The sequence below is a fragment of the Cricetulus griseus genome, unplaced genomic scaffold (genome assembly GCF_003668045.3).
Source record: "Cricetulus griseus strain 17A/GY unplaced genomic scaffold, alternate assembly CriGri-PICRH-1.0 unplaced_scaffold_75, whole genome shotgun sequence".
Taxonomy (NCBI): domain Eukaryota; kingdom Metazoa; phylum Chordata; class Mammalia; order Rodentia; family Cricetidae; genus Cricetulus; species Cricetulus griseus.
Window position 1 is genome coordinate 87,587 of NW_023277416.1, and position 13,090 is coordinate 100,676.

Here is a 13,090-nt window from a genome sequence, read left to right on the forward strand (position 1 = left end):
CCAGAACCTTCCTCACTGGGCCACACCTCACAGGCTTTTCCCAGCAAACCCAGGCAAGCCTCCAGGAAAGCAGAATTCTGTACATAATAACCATTTAATCTCATCTTGGTGTAAAGGTTGGGGCCAGGGTTCCGTGGTGAGTGTCCCTTAATGATACGGGATGTGGAGTGAGGGGTTTGGGGAGGTGTGCAGAGCCCTGGAAACAGAAGGAGAGAGGACTAAATGCTAGGGATCTTTGAAAACCTTACTGAGGTTACCCGAGGTCCGAGGGACAAGTCCAGTGTGCATGGCAGGAAACACAGAGGTAGAGGTGCAACTTTCTCCTAGGATACTGCTGCATCACCCATAGCCCACCATGTCCTCCCCGGGATCTGCAGAGTCCTGAGTGCCTGGCTAGGTGCATAGCATAGAGGTCCGCACAGGGACACAGCAGTCCAAGTGGGGATCTCTTAGCAATCTTCCAGCTTCTGGGGAGGGTCTGTGGTTCCCCAAGGCTGAAAAGTTACAGCCTACAAATCTGTCCAGCTCCAGGTTCCGCCTGGAATCTGTCCAGGTTCTTCCAGGAAGCATTCCACCCCCAGAGCCAGGCTCAGGCAGTCCTGGCGCCCACAATAAGGTGAGAGTTCCCTTGGGAGGCGAAGGTCCCAGGTCTCAGACCTTGTAATTAATGTTAGCAGGACTCTGGGGGCATCTCCTGCACACTGGGTGCCCATAGTCTCCGCTGACCTTCTCATAGTGTGGGCGGGAGACACTGTCTGCAATCTTTAGCGGTATGATAACATCACTGGGTTCCCAGCCGTAGTTGTTGCCACCTCGCTTGGCTGTGGCTGTGTGCTGTGGAGAGTGTTTGCGGTGCCTCCTGCGGTACTTGAGCAGCAATACCACCAAGGTGATGATGATGACGATGAAGACGATGCATCCTGATATGATTCCTGCGAATAAGGCCACTTTGTAACCCAGATTGTTCCTGGAATGCCCTGCGCTGTTGCCATCGGTGCTGGTTCCTGCAGGGAAGCAAGAACAGCCAGTTATTGTAGTTCTGAGACTCTGCCCTCTAGCTTGAAGAACGAACAATCCAAATGCAAACAAGTAATCATGGCCAATGCTCAACTCACTGGGTCCACTTGACAACAGATGACCAGATGAGGTGAAGGAGCTTCAAAGGTCCGACACTCACCAGGCCAACCACTTCCTAAAGATTAGACAGCAAATCTGGAACATCCCTAGTTTCAACACTTCAGGATGCATCAGTAACTGAAACACCTGGTGAGCTCTGCTCTTGTGACTGAGCGGGCTGAATTAATCTCTCTTAGTGGCAGAGTTAATATTGACTCAATGGGAGCAAAGACCCCAGGAATCTGTGCCCCCGAGTGAATCTCACTGGTTTGGATGTGTTTAGAGGCTCCTCTGCCTCTAGGTGTTCTAAGAAAAATGCACCCCATAGACACACAGCCCCACCACACTGCTGTCCCTGGATTTGGTTACACAAAAGGGCTTGTTGAATTTCTCCCGTTTTTACCAGCTTCTAGCTCTGGATGTCTTGTTGCATCATTATTGCTGGTTGATCCAGCAGGACTTGCATCTACATGAAGAAAAAGCGATTAATCATGGTACAGACATCTCACAATGTAGCAAGCTTCAGGAGTTGCAAAGATATCTCAAGAGGCATGAACAGCAATGAACATAAGACTCTTTATGCAAAGCACTGAGAAATACAAGAATATAACCTTCCTTTTTAATCAGAATGGTAATCCTAGTTATTTGTTACGTTTAGATTAGGAGACCATCTGTGCAAACTATAGGGATTCTTGCATTTGGCAGTCAAAGCATTCCAGATGACATTTCAATTTCACTAAGCAAGTTGATTGACAGCTATACTATTCTCTAATTAGAAGAATAATTCTTTCATTCTTCACAATAGGTTATTCTACATGAAGATGAAGGCCTTGGTTTCTCCAGATTTGAAAAAGAAACAAAGTAGCATAGTCAGTGCTTACGTACTAGACACTTTGATTTTTTCAAAGAGGAGTTCTGCATTGTAACCAGAAATATAAGTACCTGTGGCAGCACACAGACACCCTGTCTCACTGGCCTGAACTTTTAGAGAGATTTAAATGAGAAAAACTGAGCATGTCAGCTTGCGGGACTCAACCAGTGGTTCAAAGTGCAGAAAATGGTCTGCCTTCAAAACTAACAAGAGCGGTGATGGTGAGCGTCACCCCAGGTGCCACGCTAGCTGGGGGCTATACCAGCTCACAGTGGGGTCACAAAGCAGCAGTTGATCTTTACCTTGTCCAACTTTCATGATGATCTTCATGGCTCTTGTCTTGCACACCCCTCCTTCCTGGCTATTCAGGCCTTTCAAAGACCCATTGGATGTAGCTGATTAAAAATAAAATGGACAAAAAATTAAAGAACAAATCAGGAAATCAATACGATTTCATGAACATGAAATGTCTGAAAACAATTTGAATACTAAGAATTCACTCTTTGTCACAAGTTTTCTGAATGTATGGGATGCTGAAAGCTGAAAAGAAATAGAAAAATAAACAAAGAAAAATGGATCCTGGAAACATTGTGACATGTAGGATACCTGCTTCTAAATTCGATTAAACACGCCCTCCCATAAACACATGATTTAATATTACTCTATAGGTAAAAGGGGCAGCACCTTCCAAAATACCCACCGACTCCTGGGGGGGGGCAAACTAGAAAGTGCAAAAGAGCAAACATGGTAATTTAAAAACTCGGTAATCATCCCCCAACTCCTGCTTCCTCCACTCCAGACCTCCTGCTTAAAGAACAATGAACTTGATGCTATGCTTGTCAAACCTCCAAGTTCTGTAAACACTATCAGGGGAGCCTTCTGACACCCCCTTGCTCCTTCCTCCAGCCAGGAATGTGCTGAAGTAGCATCCTAGAACTCAAGTCTTCTGAGTCTGCCTTCTCATCACCGTGTAAGTCCCTGCAAGCATCTGTTTTTATCAACCCCAACAAGCTGCTTCAGCCAAGTTTCCTGCTACGGAAAACTTCAGCTGGACATAGGGTTAGCATACCCCTTTCCCTCTCTGGGTTTTGGGACAACATGGATATAACCAGGTAGGGGCAACCACCTTACCCCATATTGGCCAGCTGGGCTCCTTTTCCACTTTAACAATGAGGGGCGACAGGGAGCACAACCCTTCTAGCAATGTCTTTCTGTCTGTCTAAGCTGTTCTGTCTACACACATTGCTGTTTGTCCTTAAGCCAGTCAATTCTCTAAATGGCTTTGTAAATAAAGTTGCAAAGTATGGATGCATCATGTCTGTCTCGTGCCATTATGTTCACTGTGTATGTATACTATGCATGTATGCTCCAATGTTTCTCACTCCCTGCAGTGTCATGTGTGTGCTTTGCATATTTGTACAGTATAGTCGCTATTATTATCTATGCACACTCTCTTTGCTACTCCTGTACATACACCATGCATTTCTGCATGTTCTCTTTACAGTGCATACATGGCTGGGGAAATATGGCTATACAATTACAGTAGTGATCTATGATTTTTGGCCCTGCCTTGGGTTTTGGCCCTGACATTTGCTGGTGTATAAAGTGTTCTAAGCCATACTGTCTGGGTTTTCCCTCAGCAGTGAAAATGGCTCTATTTTCTGTGTTGCTAGACTTGAAAGTGAGACGGGCAAGAAGGCCACAGCATTTTCCCAAGGATCAAGCACATCCGAAGAGTTAGAGCTTTAGGGGTAAATGTGTGTATAGTAAGAAACTATATAAATTATTTTTGTCAACGTTATCTTGTTTTTTCTCCCTCCAAATTTTTGTATATGCCTCTTGGCTATTTTTTTAACTGTTTTATTTTGCTTTAATTATTTTTTGGTTTTTTGAGACAGGGTTTCTCTGTGTAGCTTTGGAGCCTATCCTGGCACTCGCTCTGGAGACCAGGCTGGCCTTGAACTCACAGAGATCCACCTGCCTCTACCTCCCTAGTGCTGGGATAAAGGCATGTGCCACCAATGCCCGGCATTTTGCTTTAATTTTTATCTTCATTACAATGGGCACAGCTCACAAATGCACTTCAGATATACCCAATGAACACCTATCCCCTACTCCTAAAATAATGCCACATTATTATGACAGATGCAGGGGTATCATTCAGGCAGCACGCTTACACTTTACTCTTTTCCATCAGGACATAACATGACCACCCGTACTGGCTTTTGTCTGTATGTTCCATGCTACTAAGCTCTGAGCTCTGCCGGTCTGGAGTGATGGTGTCATGGTGAAGTGTACCACTATTACATTTTTCTCTATTGAGTCCTAACTTTGAAACACAGTTCTTGAAACAGAATGCACACTAAATGAATGATTGGATGGTTGTTTGGACAGACAGATGGAAGGATGAGAGAAAAAGCATCACACAGATTTACCTATAAAAACCTCATAAATGTTCCTTAAAGATGGTTTTATCAGTAGAGATACTGAGTCCCTTCATATAATTTACTTATTTCAATACCATAAGAATCCTGGCAGGTTTGCCCCTGCTGAGTATTTATATTTAATTAATACTGACACTACAGGGTACCAATTTTCAATTAATTTAGTTTGAAAAAACAAAAAGAACAAACCTTCTTAACAAATGATTTACCATGTTAATTTAAAGGAAACAGAAATCAATACAAACCTAGTTAGTTAGGTTATCCTAATGCATACAAAATAAAGAGAGAGAGAGATCTATACTTACATGTGATGTAGTAATCTTTGTTCTCCTGAAATTCTAGACCCCAGATATTAGGGGTGAATTCTTGAAACTTGATGGTAAATTTCACATCTTGTTGTGGTCTGGAACAGTTGAGCAGGGGGGTATTTTTCCTCTTAATGGTGCATCTGTCTGCTTGGTCTTTATCAACCATATAAAGTTTATAATATTCATACTGGCCTACAGTTTTAGAGTCCACTTTTGGGCAAATAATATCCAATTTGTCTCCTATCTGTGGGTATAGTACCAGGCCTTGTCCAGGTAGAAATCTAAAAAGCATAAAAGAAAAGCCACTGAGTTGGTAAAAGTGAACACCCTTAAAGACAGGCATCAAAGAACCTACACTACAAATCACCCCCACCATGACATGTCAGTGCTATACTTTGGTTCACCAAGGGTGTCTTCAGGGGACAAATGCTTTTAGGAATTTACCTCAAAAAACAAAAGGATCAACTTTTCCCTTTGAGCCATCAGGCTATCAGGCAGGAACAGCCTGCTGACACTTGGTCCTCGCCCCTGTGCTTGTAATATTCCAATAATCTTTTGTGCAACTTTACAACTCTTCCCTGGTGATGAGTCAGACCTTCCCACCTGCTTGTTTTTTTTTTTAACCATTGGCATCTCGGTTCGGTTTATTGGGCACCAGAGACATCTCATCAATTCCAAGAATGGCATATGCCCAGAACCTTTGCTGTCCTGGTAGTGTCCTTGAGCTGTGTTGATGTTAATTAACAGACAAGTTTCATCAAGAATGTTTCAAATTACTTATCATATGTAGTCAGTAACTGATATAACAATGGGATTTTTAATTACACAGAACAAAAGAAATGTCTTACAAGCCCATAAAAGATAACCAGAAATAATTAAAATCATATTGATTCAGCTGCAAAATGAAAAGCCCTCTCCTTCTGAGGACAACAACTACCTCCTTAGTCTACAACCTCCCCCGCCCATGTATTTGCTCCAAATAATTCTTCGAAGCAAATCTTTAGAACTAAGATTCCTGATACCAAATCCCTTGGATGCTCCCAGCAAAAAGCTCTCCTCCTTTCCTTTCTTGCTGGCCATATTGCTGAAAGATCTTCCCTAAGGGGAGTTTCCCTGAGGCATGAAATCAAGAGCCTCCTGATGAACATCCTCCTGCAAGTGCTAACCCTAACAACACACTCAGAGAGAGCTGCCAAGCCTGCAGACTCATGGAAATATTAAAGCTTCAGAACAAAGTATAGAAACCAACTCCTTACAGCCTGGACTCTGGTATTATTTAACCACAGTGGCCCAACAGTCTGGATGACTCTCGAGGCCAGGATGAAGCAACAGATAAGGGAAAGATGATGGGACTCCCAAAGTTCAAATCCACACCAACATTGGTGATTTATGTAAGGAACTGCCAGTTCTCAGCCAGTGTATTATTATGTGGTTACAAAGTAGCAGAAAGCACAAGGGACATTTTAAACTCACATTCAAAACTGATAGTTCAAAAAGAATTGTACACATATAAAATGTGTCTTGGTACTACCCTACTCCTTCCCTCCAGGTCCCACTGCCCCACCCCCTGACACACATATGTTCCTTCCTCTCAAAACGTCATGTCTTAAATAAAATAAATGGCTTAAACTTTTTAAGGTGCACACACACACACACACACACACACACACACACACACACACACACCGCATATGCACAAGGTTGCTTGTTACTTCCTTGGGTGTTATTGTACAACTTCAAAGAGAAGGTGGTCCACTGACACCAGTTTTTTACTGTTATTTAATTAAATTAGCCTATTTAAGCTAGAACATATCTCAAAAACAAAACTGGAACAGGGAAGGTGACTCAGTGGGTAAACGTGCTCGCAACCAAGCCTGGTGACCCCTGTTCAATCCCAGAGACCCCCATACTGTCCAGGAAACAGCCCAGGCACACACAAAGAAACAAGCTGTACAGCTGTACAGCACAACACACATAACATGGTCAAGCCGAGGCCTCAATAAAATCACTCCCTTCCAACACAGATATGCTGAACCCAGGAACAGCACTCTCACACATATTCTAGGGAGATTCAAGATGAGGGTACACAAAGTACAACTGAATGTCTTGGTGGCCATGGGGACTTCAGGACTGGAGAAATGCTATAAATACTGTTATTATAATTAGACACAACTGAAGTTCCAGGGAGAAAATGAACTGGACTATTTAACCATAATGAATGGCATCTACTTACAATCCATATTGATAGGATGCCTTGTGAGCCTGCCAGTGACCCATGGTCCACCCACAGCATTTGGCAAAAGCTCCCCATCTGGGTAATTCCAACTTTTCCCCACTCCCACTATGGAGGATGGAAAGTATGAATGAACTCTACATTCTTCACTAGTGCCAATCTGTTCTTACGGTTGTTTGGAAATTACTCTGGGCAGAAAGAACGTGCTTTCTTTAAGAGAGCATTTTCTTACTATGGTTTTAAAATTTGAAAACAAAAACAAAAAAAAAATGATAGGTGGTGGTTGTGCCTTTAATCCCAGCACACGGAAGGCAGAGTCAGACTCCAAATTCACAAAGAAACCTTGTCTCAGGAAAAAAATTAAAAAATCATAATAAATAAAAATTAAAGTTTCAAAACACCAAGTGTGTATCACAGACCTGTAAAGCTCTGCACTAGATTACATACTTTAATGGGTACATGGAAGGAAAGTATTTGAATGAGCCACTGCTGATTACATGTTGCAACCCCAGAAGCAGGTCATCTTGGAAGGCGGCTTCATTGTGAATACTGGTAACCCATTACCACCCCCTCACTACCTTGATGGGCCACAATCCTTGAGAGGATATTTCTAAAGCATATCACAGACACACGCCCCACAAGAATGGAGGATCAAGAAACATAGTGAAGAACTCACCCATTGCACAGTTAGCAAACACATGCAGGGCTTTCTTGCATAGCTCTTCAATAACTTTAACTCCATTCCTAACAGAAAGCTGGAGGCCAAGATAATTCAGCTTCTCCTTTGGTCATTTGCCTGCCATGAATATGCGCCAGTCTCTGTGTGAATAGCTGAAGGAGGCAGCAAGCTTGCTGGAAATTTATCATTCTCTGTTCACTATTAACAAGCAAATACTTTGGCTGAAGGGGCCATTATCAATCATTGACAAGTGAAGAAGAAAAGGTGCTGGAATGTAACCAGATTGTAAATTAGACAGAATGTCCTTCCTCCTTCATGAATCTTGACAAACAAAATGGATATTTTACTATAGATTCAGAATTAAGATAGAAAGGAAGGCACAAAGTGGTAGGTGCTTGGGCATGAGAAGAGGTATGCAACTGTAATGTCTACAGATAATTCTCACAGCAGTGTGAAATAAAAGAGATCACAGAAGTAACACATCTATAGCCCCAAACTATGATACAGCGTGAGAACTAGGAAGAAAGTCAACAAAATGGTTCTAAAGAGAGTATTTAAGGTTTAATGATGACCTTTATCATCTGTATTCAAAAGCAGAAGAGTCCAGAACCCTCACACTACTATTAAAACATTTCTGAGACTCCATAGGTAAGTCAAATCCAATAACCACTGCATGAAGAAAGCTCCCATCCTGAAGAAATAGTCAGACTTTCCTGAAATGCCAAAAGACTACAAAAAAGCAGATATTTCCATTCTGGTGAATTAAACCAATCATTAGTCTCACTCTGCAACCAACCTGAATGGAGAAACTGGCTCACTTTGTTTAATGACTAAAGCAGAATGCATGGAGGACCAGCACTAAAACCCAGTTCCCTCACACACACACTACAGGGGACAGAAGGTAGTATCAGTAAACTTCCACAAGGAGTCCCTCCTGGACCCGGCCATGGCCGAGCTGCTCCCAGTTCTGCACACTCCAGGAGAGTGCAGAGCCTATGCCCATGGCAGATGTCTTCCAGCCTCTGATCCAGAGCCTCCTGGCCTGATTATGGCACCCAGTGATCCGGCAGGCTGAACCACAGTAAGGATGGACTCTCGGGGCAGCGCCAAGCTTTGCATCCCACCGGCAGTGCCTGCCTGCCTGGCTCCAATCACGGCCCTGCTCCCCATTTATGGTGCTCTCTCCATGCAGCTCCCCTTCTCAACTCCCCGCCACCCCCAAAAACAGAGCCTCCAAAGCTCCACTGCAGACATCTGGGTGGAATTTCCTTCCCTAACTTGCACAGCGCTCTAATACATAGAAAATCCTTTAGAAAGAATTTTTGGGAGGCCTGCTCCTCTGATATGCTAGCACTTAGCAATTCTCTCTACATCAGTGGCCACAGCTCAGAAAACTATACACTTAAAGACCAAAATAGTGAGTAACCTTAAGTCACCACTCTCTCACTAACACATAACAAACAGAAGACACTCCTCTCCAGATGCTAGACAGGCAATACTGCTTCGCCCTCTCCCGCAGACAAGCCAATGCTTCTAATCCTTCCTGCTGCACACACAAGTGTAGTGGTCACAACGAACACAAAAACATACTTATGTCGCTCTGTGGCTCTGAGGGGTTTTATGGGAATTTCTTTAAACTGCACTTAAGTATAAATATTAAATCCAGACTGGAGGAGGAGGGGCTGCCTCTCAAAGATGCTGTGAATTAAAGTGCAAAGTGGAGAGAGGCAGAAAGGCTGGGGAAGGGGGGAGGGGCGACCCATCCCTAACATTGAGAAAGCAAGGGTGACTTCTGTAAGCACCCGAGCTAGCATCACCCACAGCCACCACGAGGCCCCAGTCTGAGTGGCAACAGCAGCGCTCAGGTCACAGCCAGGCGTCTTGGAGCACCACCAGGTGCCTGTAGATCCCGTTTAGCTGTGAAAATGACACGCCAAGGAAGCAAATATAACACTTACATCAAAACACAAAACAAAACAAAAATCTATACCAGACTGCATCAAAGATGGTCGCAGTAACTTTATAACAAGGGCCTTCTGGCAACAGGCAAAAATATCTATTTTGGGTCATTTACAAGTGAAGAGTTTTTGCGCTTTCGAAACGGAATGTGTTTGGTCAATTATGTTGGTGAATTTGAAATTTACCACATTGAAGACAGTACCAGCAGTTCTTTGCTTATGGGGTAATTTCTAAATCAATGCGTTCATCTCTATTCTGAAGCCACTCACCATACCCTCAACTCCAATTAGGCCACTGATTTTGCTTCTAATCTCAAAGGTCTACCTCCAAGCCAGAAGCCAGCCGGCGTCTCCACACACTTTCAAGGCTGAGACCAGAACTCCCCACAGCACTTTGAAGCAACCACGTGAGGTTCCCAAGTCCCCGGTCTCAAATCCCAAAGGATGGCTGGAGACATTCCACTGCCCCAGACCCCCCAGTGTCTGTCGCTTTCCCTAGGGGTCCTAGCTCAAGTGCTTCCCAATAGCACAACATCTCTGCCGGCTCCAGAGCCCGCCCTTTGATGTGCGTCTGCAGTCCCTTTAGTGGCGAATTCCTCCGTTCTCCAAAAAGACAGGAGGGCCGGGAAGAGCCATCAGAAACCTTTCTTGAGGTGCCACCCGAGTCGCCAGGTTATCGGACACCCAGGAGCACTTAGTTTGGAAGTCCAGTTGGTCCCCACCTAAGGAAACGTGGCGGGTTAGGGGTGGAGGACAGGCGCCTGGGGACTATAAACAGACTCTGAGGCATCCTCCCGCCTGGAAAACATAGCGCCCCCCCCCACGGACAGGCCCAGGCCGGGTGAGCAAAGGGGATCGTGGAAGCCACTTACCTGGAATTGGAGGAATTCCAGTAGATAGGCTCTAAAACTGTCGGGCTGGAGATCGCAGTTCTGCAGAAAAGCATCAAAAGTCCACAAAAGAACTTCCACACGGACTCCCTCCTGGACCAGGGCCTGGCCATGGCCATGGCCAAGTTGCTCCCAGTTCTGCGCACTCCGGGACAAGTGTGGAGCCTATGCCCGTGGCTGATGCCTTCCAGCCTCTGATCCAGAGCCTCCTGGCCTGATTATAGTACCAAGGGTTCCAGCTGCCTGAACCAGATTCAGGATTTACTCGCCTACTGGCAGGTCCAAGCTTTGCATACCACCCGCAGTGCCCGCCTGCCTGGCGCCAATCCCGACTCCTCTCCCCATTTCTGGTGCTCTCTCCATGTAGCTCCCCTTCTCCACTTCTTGCCACCCCCAAAAACAGAGCCTCCAAAGCTCCACTGCAGACATCTAGGTGGAATTTCCTTTGCTAAGTTGCAGAGCGCTCTAATACATAGAATATCCTTTAGAAAGAATTTTGGGGAGGCCTGCTCCTCTGATATGCAAGCCCTTAGCAACTCTCTCTGCATCAGTGGCCACAGCTCAGAAAACTAGTGAGTAAAGATAAGTCACCACTCCCTCACAAACACATAACAAACAGAAGACACTCCTCTCCAGATGCTAGACACGCATAATACTGCTTGCCCCCTCTCCCCCAGACAAGTCAATGCTTCTAATCCTCCCTGCGGCACACACAAGTATAGTGGTCACAACGAACACAAAAACATACTTAGTCGCTCTGTGGCTCTGAGTGGTTTCATGGGAATTTCTTTAATCTATACTTAAATATAGATATTAAATCCAGACTGGAGGGGGAGGGGCTGCCTCTCAGAGAGGCTGTGAATTAAAGTGCAAAGTGGAGAGAAGCAGCCAGGCTGGGGCAGGGGGGAGGGGCGAGCCATCACTATCATTGCTAAGGGCACCCAGAGCTAGCATCACCCTCTGCCTCCACGGGGATCCAGTCTGAGTGGCAACAGCAGCGCTCAGGTCACACCCGGGCTCCTTGTGGCACGACCATGTGCCTGTAGATCCCGTTTAGCTGCAAAGATGACACTCCAAGGAAGCAAATATAACACTTACATGAAAAGACAAAACAAAACAAAAATCTATACCAGACTACATCAAAGATGGTCGCAGTAACTTTAAAACAAGGGCCTTCTGTCAACAGGCAAAAATATCCATTTTGGGTTATTTACAAGATCAAGAGACTAGTGACACCTAATTACGAAAGCTGCAGAGTTGACTGGGCAAGACTCTGAGGTTTCCCAAAATGCGTTCTTAAAATGGAGCCAGCTTTCCGGACCTAGTGGACTCTGGGCCACCGGTTCCGATGCAAAAGGAGAGGCCGGATTGCAGAGGGCAGGCTGCCTGAGTTCCCCCACAGCCAGCGAGCTCCCCCATGCAGGTCCTGGCTGTGGAGCAGACTCCTATTCACGCTGTCTCCCGTACACTGCAGCCCCCCTGTCCCCTTTTCAAAGGCACATTCCACTGCCCTAGATCCCCAATGTCTGTCGCCTTCCCTCGGGGCCCTACCTCTGGTGCTTCTCAAGAGCGTAATATCTCAGCCGGCTCCAGAACCCGCCCGTCGATGTGCGTCTGCAGCCCCTTTAGTGGTGACGTCCTCAGTGCTCCAAAATACCGGAGGGCCGGGTAGAGCCATCAGACACATTTCCTGAGGTGTCACCCGAGTCGCCAGGTTATCTGGCACCCTGGAGCTCTTGAGTTTGGAGACCAAGGAAGTCCAGCTGGTCCCCACGTAAAGAAATGTGGGGGGTGGGGGGACGGCAGCCTCAGGATTTAGAAACAGACTCCGAGGCACCCCTGCCCCCGCGCGCGCGCGCCTGGACCACAAGGCGGACCCCCTGTTAGCAAAAGGGATCCTGGATGCCACTTACCTGGAGTTGGATGAATTCCCGTAGATAGGTTCTTAAACTGTCTGACTGGAGATGGCAGTTCTGCAGAAAATCATCAAAAATCCCCAACAGTACTTCCACACGGAGTCCCTCCTGAACCTGGACATGGACATGGCCAAGCCGCTCCCTGTTCTGCGCACTTCGTGACAAGTCTGGAGCCTATGCCGTTAGCAGGACGGGACATGTATTTGTACATACACACAGACTCATACACACTGTGTATACTAGTACAGTTAAGCGACCAACTCATGATTCAGAACAGCAACAGGCTCATTTGCTACATCCTAAATGAAACTATAGTCCTTGCTTCGCAACCTTCATTTTAAGCATTGAAGACTCCTCATACCAAGCTAATTTAAAGTTTTCATTTATATAATCAAGAAATCTGCACACTCTACAGTATTAATGGCAATAACCACAAATTTTAAATACTGTAATAAAAATAAACAACAGTCAATTCTATAATGCACCAAAAATTTAAAATAACTCAAGAAAACACAGCTAGGAATTAAAGGGAACAACTGAATTGCTAATAAAGTGAGTCATTTTAAATGTGTTTATCCCACAAATGAACATGGAAGGATAAAGATTATTTTAGCCCTATTGAACATACAAAGTCAATTTCTATCTGATGGTCCATCCTCTCTGAAAGTGACTTAA

General features: G+C 45.2%; 1 pseudogene; it reads right to left on the reverse strand.

Annotated features, from left to right (window-relative positions):
• Window positions 1-305: 305 nt before the first annotated feature.
• On the reverse strand, window positions 306-12,543 carry LOC113838419 (annotated as a pseudogene).
• Window positions 12,544-13,090: the final 547 nt, after the last annotated feature.